The sequence below is a fragment of the Saccostrea echinata genome, unplaced genomic scaffold (assembly GCF_033153115.1).
Source record: "Saccostrea echinata isolate AGI-Se365-2 ecotype Australia unplaced genomic scaffold, CSIRO_AGI_Sech_v1 ptg000006l, whole genome shotgun sequence".
In the NCBI taxonomy this organism is placed as follows: domain Eukaryota; kingdom Metazoa; phylum Mollusca; class Bivalvia; order Ostreida; family Ostreidae; genus Saccostrea; species Saccostrea echinata.
The window spans coordinates 8,673,727-8,681,703 of NW_026889755.1; the positions used below are offsets into that span (position 1 = coordinate 8,673,727).

Sequence of the window (7,977 nt, forward strand, 5' to 3'; positions counted from 1 at the left end):
ACATGTACCTGGTAGACGTAAATATTTCTGGAAGGTATCAACCTACAAAATTAGATTCAGTTAATATTTGGTTAAAGTTAAATTATTTAATAAAAAAGGTACATACAGGTATGTACAAAATTTATAACTCAGGACTCGTATATAAAAAAAAATGGCAATGTGAACAAACATCATGTATTCATTTTTATTTACAAGAAATGAACTCCTACAGGTAGACAGACAATGGAATGTTGTACAACAAATGAAGTTGTAAATTACAGAGCATATGTTATCATAAAAATTAAATTGTTTAACTATGAAAAATAAATTTTTAAATAATATTTAGATATCCTTCACAAGCTCCCTAAATTTTGAACAACTTATAATAAACAAAACTAAATACATGTACATGTACCTTCTGAATTCTAGTTTTTTTTTTCCTTCCTATTTAAACAGATTCAAGTTCCATTTTTTAAAATAATAAATCTAAATAAAAGCCACTGAATGACTAACATTTTACTGATAATCTGTTTTAAAATACATGTGTAATTAAAAAATCTAATACATGTATATTAGACATGCAGTACCAGTGAGAGCTTGTTATAGCCCCCTACTTTTTTCCAAACATATTCTACTACTGTTTTATAATTAAATAAAATATGAAGACGCTAGTTTTATGTTACATAATATTTTGTAAATTATGGACTCTCTGAATAGGCAAATTCTTCTTTTCTTAGGAAGGGATCCTCAAATGATGTTTGGACAGTTATTAAGAATAGAAAAGATTCATCCCAATCCTCAGGAATTCAGCAATCATTTCTTACATTGCCTGGAAAATATAAATGCAATAATATATAAGATTGCTTTATTTATAATGCATCATCCATTAATTTGAATCAGTATAATACAGTCAAACCTTATTATCTTGAACTCAATGGGACCAATGAAAAACTTTGAGATATTCAAGGGGTTGAGAGCTTGAGGGTAAGATATAAAGAAGAAAAATGTGGTTCAAGGGACTTCAAAATGACTTTGACATCTCCATAGTGATCAAGATATCACTCAGTGTTCGAGATACCAAAGTTGAACCCTAAACCGAGTATATAAAAAAATCATACTATCACATCAATAACAGCGTGCCCCTTTGTTAGATCAAGCATGCTTAAGTTTCACATGTTGAACACCACATTTCTCATTGACTGGGTGTTAAGAGGGCTGGGTGGTCGTGGCCATTTTTAGACTATATTGATCTCCTTTAGAAGAAGAGCTCCATATAAAGATATACAAAAATGATCAAATTTTAAAACTAAAAAGTATGAATTTTTTCTTTGCCAAATGATAGCTGACAGCTTGAGATATCATATCTAAAAAAATAAGTTGTATCTGATGGTTAATTTGTTGACCCCCCCCCCCCCCCGCCTCCTTAAATTTCAATGAAATGAATACTACTTTGCATATGAAATAGAGAATCCAGCAATAAACTGATAATACTGAGCAGTCGCACCGAATGATTGTTTACAATGACAGCATTTGTAATAAGCAACAACACATGGTCAGTCAAAACCATTGTCGGCTTCTCTGTTCATGTGAAAAATAGTATTTCTTATCATTGAAATTAAATGCCCAAATCAATGAAAAAATATGGTGGTCAACATGTGAAACTGCATGCTTTATCAAACAAAGTGACATGCTGTTATTGGAATAGTAGTATATGCCATATATGGATGCAAAATCAATTTATTATTATACAGTTAAAGTATATCATTGAGGGAGTTACCAAGATTCCAGTTCCCCAAGGCCAGCACTACTTCCCAAGGTGAAGCCGAGGGAAATAGTCCTGTTCGAGAGGAACTGGAATTTTGCTAACTCCCTCAATGATATACTTTTAACTGTTTTATTATACCGATACAAACTTAAAATTTAGAGGATTCAGATAGCATGATTTCAAAGCAGGGATATCGATCAGCTTACTGAACTAACACATGAGGATTAGTCCATTCACATATCATACCAATGTTAAAGTAAAACCTAAAGGTTTATGGTTAGCCGGGAATTAGCTTTCGAAGCAGAGATTAGCTCACTTGACTAACACACGGGGATTAGTCCATTCTTAACGATTTCTAGGGAAACAGTCACATCTAACGATCTAATGTTATATAGGGAAAAAATCAGTAGAGGTATAATAATGTTCATCAACAATATGCATGAGAAAAAGATTTGTACAAAATGAACCAATTAAATATAAATAAATCATATACATTTCCAAGTGTTAGCAAATCATTTATCTAGGTAATACTGATGAATGTCAACATACCCCAGGTAGTCGACATTGTTTGATTTTAAGATACTGAAGTTTAGCTGTACATAATTAGACGGCACTATATTCAAATGTTTCTCAACAACACACATTTTTCACGTGTTGAAATGATAAGAGTTAAGCCCCTTTTCTATGCCCCAAAATATTGTTTTCCTTTCTCTGATATTTGTAGATATTTTAACCACATACTGTTTGTGAGCTCTGTTGATGATTTATAACCAGCTATTTTAAGTTGCAACTAGTTTGATGTTTAAAGATTAATTGAAAGACAGAAAGATAAAAAACAAAATTAAGTCTCCTTAAAATTGAAAATAAAATTATGAAAACTTATTTTAGCCCCCTCTTAGCCTAAGATCCATGAAATGAACAAAAAGGATTTTCCAATATTTACATAAGATCCCCCCTCCTTAAATATTTACAGATAAATATTTTACCCCTAATTATGGCCCATCCTTAACCCTAGATTATGGGATTCCTTACCAAGATGAATTTAATCATGCATAATAATATGATTTATGGTGGGCCTGTCTTTTAAAAGGCTTTTACCCTAAATATTTCAGAATAAAACTTTGATCCCCACTGTAGCCCTACACTACCCACAGGGAATATGGTTCAAACAAATCTGAATCTGCTCTGCACTATCTCAGAGGATGCTAGCAAGATAATATGACGATAATGACTTATCATGACCTGTCTGTTCTTGACAAGAATTAAGACTTTAACAAGAGGCCCATGGGTTCACCTGAGGACATCGGCTAGAAAAAAAGCACAAATCAGTTCAGTATTGAAAAGTTTACTTGGGGGGGGGGGGGGGGGGAGGGAATTTTATACTACTTGCGGATGCCTCAATATCCATATAGCATATAACTTTGCTGTTCTTGAGAAGAAGATTTTTAAAGTTTTTTTAAAGACTTTTTTCCAATATAATACTTTTTAAAACTTGATCCCCCATTGTGGCCCCTTGCTACCCCCAGGGGTCATGTTTTAAACAAATTTTAATCTTCACTACATGAGGGTGCTTACATGTCAATATGACTAAACATAGTTTTTCTGTTCTTGAGAAAAAGATTTTTTCGTCCATTTTCTTATGTAAAACTTTGATCCCCCATTGTGGCCCCACCTTACCTCTGGGGGTAAGATTTGAACAAAATTGAATCTACACTACCTGAGGATGCTTCCATATGAAAATCACCAATCATGGCTTTGCTGTTCTTGAGAAGAAGATTTTTAAAGATTTTTCTATGTAAAATTTGATTGGCCATTATAACCCCACCTTATTCCCAAGGGTCATGATTTGAACAAACTTGAATCTACACTACCTAAGAATGCTTCCATTTAAATATCACCAATCATGGCTTTACTGTTAATAAGAAGATGATTTTTAAGAATGTTTCCTATATATATTTCTATGCAAAACTTTGATTGGCTATTATGGACCCACCCTACCCTGGGGGTCATGGTTTGAACAAATCTGAATCTACACTACCTAAGGATGCTTCCATATAAATATCACCAATCATGGCTTTACTGTTCTTGAGAAGAAGATTTTTTAAAGAATTTTTCCTATATATTTCTATGTAGAACTTTGATTGGCTTTTATGGCCCCACCCTACCCCTGGGGATTTGAACAAACCTGAATCTACATTTTGTCAAGAAGCTTTCACTTAAATTAAATTTTTTTTCTAGCCCTCCGGTTCTTGAGAAGAAGATTTTTAAATACAGCCAATTTTCACTACTTCTTAGTTATCTCCCCTTGAAAAAGGGTGTGGCCCTTCATTTGAAAAAAATTGAATTCCCTTTACCCAAGGATAATCTGTTCCAAGTTTGTTTGAAATTGGCCCAGTGGTTCTTGAGAAGAAGATGAAAATGTGAAAAGTTTACAATGACAACAATGACAGACAAGGGACAAATTTTGATCAGAAAAGCTACCTTGAGCTACAGGGACTTGAGACAATCTTAGCAAAATCAGGTATATAGCTATATTATAACAGGGGAGCCCTTTTATACTATATACCCGATTTTGCTAAGATTGTCTCAAGTCCCTATGCCTTGAGCCTTTGACTCAGTTGAGCTAAAAAAAATGTTTCATTTTGTTTTTTTCTGACTGGCAAAATTACAATTGTTCTTTCTATTTAATTGCTATAATTTTTTTACATCAATAACATATCATCACCACTTATAAACATACCTTCTCTTTGGACCTAACCTCCTTTCTTATTCTCATGATTGATGCTTGCATCAGATAAATTGTTCTGTTACAGCTGAAATACAAATATGAATAATAAATTAATACAATCCTCTTAACTTAATTAGTACAAATAAAAATATATATGCATGTATTTGCAGTTAGATCACAAAGAGAACTGCATGAATGAACAATACTGCCAAATTGCATTGCACTAGTTGCAAATCATACAAATATGTAAATCATTTTAAGTGTGCAGAATATGCTGAATCATGTATTGGCATAATTGGCAGTTCAAAAAAATTGTTTGCATAAACATACAGCCAAGTGTGTTTTACTGTTTATTTCTATTTTTTTAAAATATCATTTAATGGTAAATTTCTCTGCATATAAACTCACTGCAATGCAGCATGATGTGATTAACCTTTGTGCATTTTTTGACCCATTCTGTATTACCGAAAAAAAAAAAGAATGTGAATAAATCATTTGAAAAAAAAAACAATGTGAATAAATCATTTGAACAAGCAAAAAAAGTAACGGATGCATGATTTTCAATTATCAAAAGCCCTCCCTCTCTCTATCTCTCTGTCTGACAAATTATCCACAGGTTTTTTTTCATAGATACACATGTATAACAGATATTGGTGCAACTGAGCAAAATCAAAATATCCTATCTTTGTTTCTTCAAATCAGGCATGATAATAACTAAATACATGTAATAATGTTACATATAAAATGTTATAAAATTATCCTTACAATGCTCACAATAGGCAAATCTTGAACTTTCACGTCATCGCTGTCTTCAGAATATCCTGCAAGAAACATACATTCCAAATAATAATTTGATTAGATTTATTTATTTTTATAGTTGGTATTTTTAGAATGAAATTCTCATTTATGATTTATGTGCATTACAGCACCATGCACATGGAAGTTCATTTTCAAATTCAATCAACATGTCATTCTTAAAAAGTCAAAAATGATAAATCTGTAAAGCCCATTTAATTTTTTTTTAATGAAATAAAATTATTTCCTTGTGTGTGTAATTTGTGTGGGATCATCACTGGTGCGGATGGACATATCATTAAAAAAAAAAACATACAAAAAAAGCACAGATTGTTGCCAACTTACTGAATTATAGTAAGTTACAAATTTACAATGAAGGGCTCGAAATAATTAATGGCCCACTGGACTGGGGCCAATGAATTTTTAATTTAGGCTAGTACATAGTGAGGGTACGTGTCCATTGGGTCATTGTTTATTATGTATACATGTAACAAAATTCATTTATGGTTGGGCTAGTAACTAAACTTGCCAGGCAAAGTTCTGTCTTTTCTTGTTTTGTTAAGATAAACAACTAAGTATCAAAATATAAACAAAAAATATATCACTATTATTTTTTATGGTTTTGGGCCAGTCTTTTTAAAATCTACTGGCTCAGTGGGACAGTCGAAGTACTGAGTTTACCAGGAAAAAATTTAAGGTGATAGCCCTATAGTGACCAGTGAAAGAAAATAATTATTTTTAGCCCTGGAATGTCACATTTTTATGCTACATAATATAGATTTTCTAAATTTAATAATTTTTTTTTTCTTCATGACTTTATATTATTAATTGTGTGCTTTTTTTTCATACCGCTTTATGGAGAAGGCTGTTCAACATGTACTTAAACCTGAAATAGACGAAGCAAAAAAATAGTTACTTTTAATATTAACATATAACAATAAATTTACAATATGTAAATTATATATTATCTCAAACAAAAATGCAAAACATCACTGTAAATTATGTTTACATTGACAGAGGTCTTAAATAAATAATTTCAATATTACAGATTGATGCCTGCAATGTTACTGTATAATATTTATACCATTTCATTAGTTAGTTTTGGATGGACAATATTTTTATAAGAAAAAAATCAACTAACTTAAAGTACATTGTATTCATAAGTTAAAAGTGGTAAACATGCAAGAAATGTTCCAGGATATCATAAACTGCATATGTAAAGTCTGGGTGTATTAAATTAATATTCATGTCTGTATAGTCTGATATATGTGAGAACTGCATGGCATCATCTGATCATAAATTCTGTGATAAATAAGAGAAGTAGCAAACATTTTCTTATCATTAGGTTCTATTGAAAACAGCATAATTGGTATAAATAACTGACAATATTAAAAGTGCAAAATGTAAACAAATGTAAACACCTATTAATGACCTATACATATATAGAGGAAATTCGGCAGAGCTTGTGTGCATGTACTATGATATGGATAGAATTAAATCTTAGTCTCTTGATGTTAAAAAAGAGACACAAGGTTCTCACAGATCATGGGCAATCTCTGAATACACATAGCTTGTTTAGGAACGGACTATAGCACACCTACATTTTCTCTTCAATTCAAAACATGCTTTTACAGCATTTTACAAACTTGGCCTTAAATATTTAGCCATTTTGTGCTACAGGTAATCGAAAAAAATAAATCGACTTCTTCTTACGAGTGCTTTTGTTTCCTAAACCAGTGTATGTATGTTCATCTTTACCGACACAACTACTCCCTTGCACGTGGAAAAATGTTTACAAAATCGAGAGGTGCTGTTTTGACACTTTCATGTACAATAGCACGTGGCAGAATGAGAAACTTCATACATACTTTCACTTTTCATGTAAAGAAACGTTTGTTTTTCAACTTTATGCAATTTAAAAACCTTGTAAATCGAGAAAACATAAAGTTTTACCTCTTTTTTCAAGTTGAATATTTCTCTCGATTTTCACCACTCGCGTGTTGGTCTCTTCTAATTCTCGAGAGTTCTCGCAATGAAAGCTGTTCGGACGTTTACGGATTTTGTTCATATTTTATGACGTTTATCTCCGAAAAGTTCCGATTTATGCAAATAAGGTTAGGAGGTGTGTATGAGGTGCATAAAAAAGCCATCAACCCAACGGGTTGAAGCAACACTCAAGTTGTTGCCTTGGTAATTCCCTGAATATGTAACGTTGTTATATGAACACACATGGTTGGGACTAAAGTAATAAAGAACATGTTACAAAATTACATGATAACAGATCACAGAACTTAATGCCTTATGATTGTGAGGTAAGAGTTAGCAAAATACAACAAAATGTTACAGTGAAGGTTTAGGAAATTGTATCAAAATATACAAACATAATATGTACACAACGTGTTCGATAAAAGAAGAAGGGGGCTCTCAGTAAACTTATGAAATTGGATATACCTAATGAAGAAAAAACTGGTGCAGACATTGAAGAGAGTAGATGAGGAAATTAAGGATATTAATGCACCTAAATAAATGATACCCGAAAAAAATAACCATTATTGCTACACATATATCATGGCACCAAATACAAGGGACAGAGGCAAATAAATTCTGAACCAAGTGATGGAAAGAATACTAAACCGGCAGACAACTTCAGGATCTGTTAAAATTAAAGCCGAGATGTATATTATACACCTATTTACTGGCTATGAGGACA

At 32.0% G+C, this 7,977-nt stretch overlaps 2 long non-coding RNA genes across 2 annotated transcripts; both read right to left on the reverse strand.

The window, feature by feature from the left end:
* Positions 1-687: 687 nt before the first annotated feature.
* On the reverse strand, positions 688-4,933 carry LOC133180501 (uncharacterized). Its single transcript, XR_009720340.1, has 3 exons — positions 4,881-4,933; positions 4,485-4,557; positions 688-808 (listed from the first exon to the last, which is right to left on the reverse strand). It is a non-coding gene; the product is annotated as an uncharacterized LOC133180501 (long non-coding RNA).
* A 313-nt stretch (positions 4,934-5,246) lies between these two features.
* LOC133180502 (uncharacterized) lies at positions 5,247-7,389 on the reverse strand. The gene is made up of 3 exons (XR_009720341.1): positions 6,981-7,389; positions 6,117-6,153; positions 5,247-5,293 (listed from the first exon to the last, which is right to left on the reverse strand). It is a non-coding gene; the product is annotated as an uncharacterized LOC133180502 (long non-coding RNA).
* Positions 7,390-7,977: the final 588 nt, after the last annotated feature.